A 6000-nucleotide genomic window follows, 5' to 3' on the forward strand; every position below is an offset into this window, starting at 1 on the left:
TCTGAGTTCCTTCAATTAAATAATGCCCTCTGTCAGGACCCTATAATCAGTCTCTTTAGAATAAGATTCCTATATAATAAGATTCCCCTCCAGATCCCACTCCAGGGTTTTTAAGGAGCCTGAAGACCTAATTATTCACCCATGCCTTTGGTGAGGATGATCTCCTTTTAACCAAGTTTATTATTCTACCATTTTTAACTTTTTGTTTCTTATTGTTTTTATTGTCTTGTTTTCAAATTTTAAATATTCTGTAAATTGCCCAGAATTAAATAAATTTAATAAATAACAGTTTTGTCTTAGAGCTGAACTTCAGGCAATCTGAACTGTTTCTAAATTCTAGCTCTTTCTAGCAACAATTATGACTGAAGTATTTGGGTTCAGTAAGCTAACTGAATATTATATATGTCCAGTGACAATTGTGCAATTTACCTCTATTTAAATGATGGAATCCAAAGAAAGAAGCAAAATGCTTTTATTGATTTTAGACCTACCACCTAGATAGGTCTAAGCCTTCATTACAAAATAGTTACTGCTGCAATAATAAATTGCAGGCTTCCCTAAAGCCTAGTGCTTTCTAGGTGTTTGTACAATTATTGTTAAAATTCTTAACCACACGGAAATCCCAGTCAGATTGAAGGCAGCAATATCAAACACAAAATATTGAAGACAAACATCACACACTGCACAATTTTGGGATAAGCTACATTTGTTGTGGAATTATTAGCTGGAATTTTAGCCTTTATTATTAGCATGTTAATATTAGTATTTTAGCATGGCGTCTCAGTCTACTTTGAAGTTTAGGAAACCACTGGACCATCTGTGATCTGCTGGGTCATCATTTCAAAGGTATTTCCTTAGCAGATTTCTCAATGTCTTCAACAACAGCAGAGCTTCTAATATACTGCCTTCATAGGAAAAGTTGAAATTCTGGGAGATATTCATAGATATATCTGCTATGAAATTAGCCCACATTGTACTGAATAGCACAATCACAAGGAGTTGACCACATCAGACATTTTATGACATTTTGTATTATTTCATAAAATGTTTTATAACAATTGCCAAATTCCAATTCCATGTGACTCATGATTTTGAATGCATTCTGTAAATTAGCCCATTTGAGGTCACTAACTTCAAAAACTTGCTCTATGATGCATTGTTTCACAAAGGTTACAGACACAAAAGTTTTAATATGACAAACCATTTTTTCCTGTTAGCAAAAGCCATCTCCTTTGATGTGCAAAAACTACCTCTTTCAGGGACTCACAATTAAACATTCTGAAGTCCTTGATTGCTGCTAAAGGAATGGGAGAGGGGAGATGCAACATGTTTTAAGAGTTTTTATCTTTTCTCACATCTAATCTTTTATTGATTTGTTGCTCTGATGCATGACATGCTGTATATTGAATTGATCCATAATTTTTTCTGTACTTTATATGAAAATTTCACCCATCATTTCAATAAAATGCTTTTGGTTTTGCCTAAAGCATTTGTGGTTCACATAAGGGGTGTTTGAAAAAAACCACTTTGCAAAGGAACTAGGTGTTTCTGTCAAATTCAAGAACTACGTTCTTTACAGCTTGTCATTCCAGAACTTGAGTTCTTTTAGTATGTTCCAGCAAATAACCCAAAAATGTCATTGTAGTTGCTGAATTATTTGTTCAAGTTAGCCTTGTTTGTATTAGTTTGTACAATTCCTCTACAGAAGACTCTACATCTGATTAGTTAACTAGCCTTATGAAATTTGGAGATCACTTATCTCACTCTGAGTGACTTTCCCAAGTTTATTCCCACTGCAACAATACGTTTTCATTCTATTGTCACTGTATATTATAGTATATACAGAAATGTGCCATTAGATTCTGATTTACCTTTTCTGCCTAACTCAGCATTAACACATTAAAAGATCATCAGTTTTTTTTCTGAGCCAAAATTATTTTTGAATTTTTTTAATTCACTTTAACAATGAATAGTTTTGTTTTGTTTGTTTCACATTAAGAACTTGAAACAAGGATGCCTACTAAAATAGTCCAGACAAAATTGTTTTATTTAGTGAAAAGTGCAAACCAATCTTAATAAGCCCTTTCAAGCCCCGGATGTATCAGATGTTCTTTATCAAAAACTTCGGCAAAAAACAGGCTTTCTTTAGCAATGATGATGATGTTGGAAGGGACCTTTGAGGTCTTTTGAGTCCAGCCCCCTGCTCAGGCAGGAAACCCTAACCATTTCAGACAAATGGCTGTCCAGTCTCTTCTTAAAAACTTCCAGTGTTGGAGCATTCACAGCTTCTGGAGGCAGGTTGTTCCACTGATTAATTGTTCTGTCAGGAAATTTCTCCTTAGTTCTAGGTTGCTTCTCTCCTTGATTAGTTTCCATCTGTTGCTTCTTGTCTTGCCTTCAGGTGCTTTGGAGAATAGCTTGACTCCCTCTTTTTTGTGGCAATCCCTGAGATATTGGAACACTGCTATCATGTCACCCCTAGTCCTTCTTTTCATTAAGCTAGACATACCCAAATCCAGATCCAATCTTTCTTTCTCCAAATTTCTCTTGGGAGTTTTTCAAATCTGCAGGCAATCACAGTTCAAAGTCCAAAATCTGTCCTGGATCTTTGCTGCATATCAAAAAAATAAATAAATTCGATCAGCACAGTAAGAACTTCCATTTTATCCTGGCTTCTGAGATTTCTCCTTTCCTTTCTAATGTTGAAGTACTACAGTGGTGTTGAAACTTTGATGCCATTCCCCTTCCTTCCTAGTTGACCCAAGAGGGATCTGCTGTTTCGTGCACAGTGGCCATTTGTATGTTTCTCGCCAGTGTTAAATAAACCAATTCCAGCAACCGTTCCTTGTGTTTTAGCTTCCAGTCCCCTAATCATCTTTGTTGCTCTTCTCTGTACTCTTTCTAGAGCCTCAACAATTTTTTACATCATGGTGACCAAAACTGGATGCAGTATTCCAAGTGTGGCCTTACCAAGGCATTGTAAAGTGGTATTAACACTTCAAGTGATCTTGATTCTATCCCTGTTAATTCCGCCTAGCACTGTGTTGGGGTTTTTTGGCAGCTGCAGCACACTGCTGGCTTATATTTAAGTGATTGTCCACTAGGACTCTGAGATCCCTCTCACAGTTACTATTATTGAACAAGGTAGCAACTCTACTTTTACTTTTTTCACCACTGAATTTCATTTTGTTAGATAGCGCCCAATGTTCACGTCTGTCAAGATCTCCCCGTATCTTAAGCCTGTCTGTCTTGTGGAGTGTTGGCTATTCCTGCCAGCTTGATGTCGTCTGCAAATCTGATGAGTTCCCCATCTATTCCCCTCATCCGAATTATTGATGATGATTTGTTCAGCATATGTTCAGAGGCTTTTTCCAGTATATATATACACAGTATACACACACACACAAAGAAACACGCACAAAGCTAGTGCTTTTCGATGAAGGGGGATATTTTATGCTTTGTTTCCCCCGCCCCCTCCGCTTTTTTTTGTCTTCGGCTCTCACCTGAGGCAAAGTGAATTCCCCGGAACGTCAGACATTGATTTTTACCACGCACGCGCTGGCCAGCCAACCTTTCCATTGTAACGTAAGCGCGTTCATTCCCCCGGGACGAGGCGGGGGGTGGGGGAAGCAGTGGCATAGCGAGCAAAACAAGAGATGACGATGGAGTAAGCTCTTTAACTGGCGCTCACGGTAGGACTCGCGCCCATGCGCGCGCAGGAAACGGACCGGGGGGGGTGGTGAAGCAGAAATCACTGAAAAAGGAAGCTGAGGAAAGCCGCGCGTTCTCGCGCGAGAGCTTCTACGCAAGCGCATTCGTTATCTTCCTCAGGACTAGCCAGAGAGCGACGCTTCAGGAAAAACGAGTGGGGGGGGCGGGCGTAATCGCGAGGTTGACTGACTGACTGCCTTGGTTGGCTGCGACGAGGGCCACGTAGCGCTGCGGCGGCGGCGGCGGCGGCGGCAGCAGCAGCAGCAGGGAGGGCGAGCGAAGGATAGGCAGAACCACGGCGGAGGTAGCTGCAGAGGGGCCAAGGCCTAGTCCTGAAAATAGGCGGCGGCGGGGGCTCTAACCAGGGGAGGGCAGGAAGGAAGGAGGGCCCTGACCGCCCTCTCCTTCCCCCTCCCCTCCCCCGCCTAAGCATGGATCGCGGCGGCGGCGGCGGCGGCAGCGATGGAGCGGTGGAGGCGACAACGGCGGACGATCCCGGCCTGGGTGAGTTCGTGCAAGGAAAGAGGCCCAGTTGGCAAAAGGAGCAGGACTTGATGAGCCCCTTCATTCGTTTATTTAGTTATCTCCCACTTTTCCAGGAAGTGCAGTGATACAGGTTTCCAGCACAATAAAAGTATATTTTGTCAAACGTACATCTGAGCATGTACAAAGTAACTGATATTGATATGCTTTGGATAAAGTTAGCAAGATTTAAACCCAGAGGAGATGGCTTTCAGGTAGGCATGGTCATCTTGAAACTTATATTTGGAGCAATATTTCTTACAACCATCCTTCACTCTGCAGAAGTGGAGGTTGTAGAGCTAATGAAACGGTTATGAGCTTGGTTACTTTGAAGACTTTTAAGTTGAAGTTTATTTGAAACACAAAATTTTGAAAAGTTGAGATAGAAGTTGGTTTGAGAGAGATATATAGAAAAAATATTTACTTTGACACTTCAAAAAGAATTGGACTTCACTACCTGAAATTTTTAGCTTTGAAATATCTCAAGATGAGGAAGTAATATCATGTATATTTTGCATCCTTACATTAACAGTTCCTTTTTGTTTTCTGAATTCCACCAGAAAGCAAAGGGATTCTTGGTGATTATAAACAAGAAATACTATATAATATTTTTTGACATATGTATGGTTTTCCCTTTCCAACCTATAGAGACTGCATTCTTATATACTATTAAAAGTAATCTCCACTGAATATGCATTTAATAAAGATTTGCTGTAGTTCAAATAATGTAAAGAAATCTGAAGCTATTTTCCATGCTCTTCTCCAATTGTGAAATACACTGAAGTTGTCCAAATAGATTAATAAATAAAATGTCAATGTCTGCATGGTTATAAAATACTTGACAGCATGTGGTTTTTATAAAGCATGGCTATGTATTAGGCTTTGGGTGATACATCCATATGAAGTCTGAGTTCAGACATTCTGCATAAGAATATATCTTATTCTTCAAGTGCTAATCTTTTGTTGTATGTTGAACAACAGTATATTTCTTCTGATAAATGTTGAGAATGATATTGTGAGAGAAATTGATAAATTGTGTTTGGAAAGCCAACATTGTGATTGAATTAACATAAATATCTGTTCTCCTTGATGTTCTGCCTGACAAAATAGTACAACTTGTGAAACTACTACTCCCAAGAAAAATGTGCAATTAGGAAACAGACCTGCACTATTTTTTTTTACAAAGATGGGTTTTGCAATAGTTATAATACCTTTAGATGGAGATGGACATGATATTTCCCAGAGCAAGAACAAAATGGAGAGAGATGAAATGTGTGGAATGGGAAAGATATTGTACTTAGAATACTTGAAAATATTATACATTACTGGCATCAGATGTTAATGGGGACTGGCAATAAAAGAATAAAGAAAACAAAATTTATAGTATTATAGAGATGTTTAACAACCTGACAACCAACTCATTCTGAGTTATTCTTTTTCCCCTCTTGTCTTTATGCCTGATAAGTAGTTACTTGGGTAATATACTTGCCAGAGTTATATTAGTTCAGATTTTGTTTGTGTACAACAACTTTATGGAACAAGGATGCATAATTTACATCCTTCAGAAAACAGTTTCCACTTTGTGTTGAGATATATTTATATTTCTTCTAGATGCAGCTCAAGTTTCTGGTTTTCATCTTTAAAACCTTTCAGGGCTTTGGACCCGGGTATATCAGAGATTGCCTAGTTCTGATTATATCTGCCCACCCAATGATTCCTCCCTTCCTTCATCTCTGGAATTGCATTCACATTCTGTTGATTTTACAG

The sequence above is a fragment of the Protobothrops mucrosquamatus genome, unplaced genomic scaffold, assembly GCF_001527695.2.
Source record: "Protobothrops mucrosquamatus isolate PMUCROS unplaced genomic scaffold, P.Mucros_1.0 scaffold10, whole genome shotgun sequence".
Classification (NCBI taxonomy): domain Eukaryota; kingdom Metazoa; phylum Chordata; class Lepidosauria; order Squamata; family Viperidae; genus Protobothrops; species Protobothrops mucrosquamatus.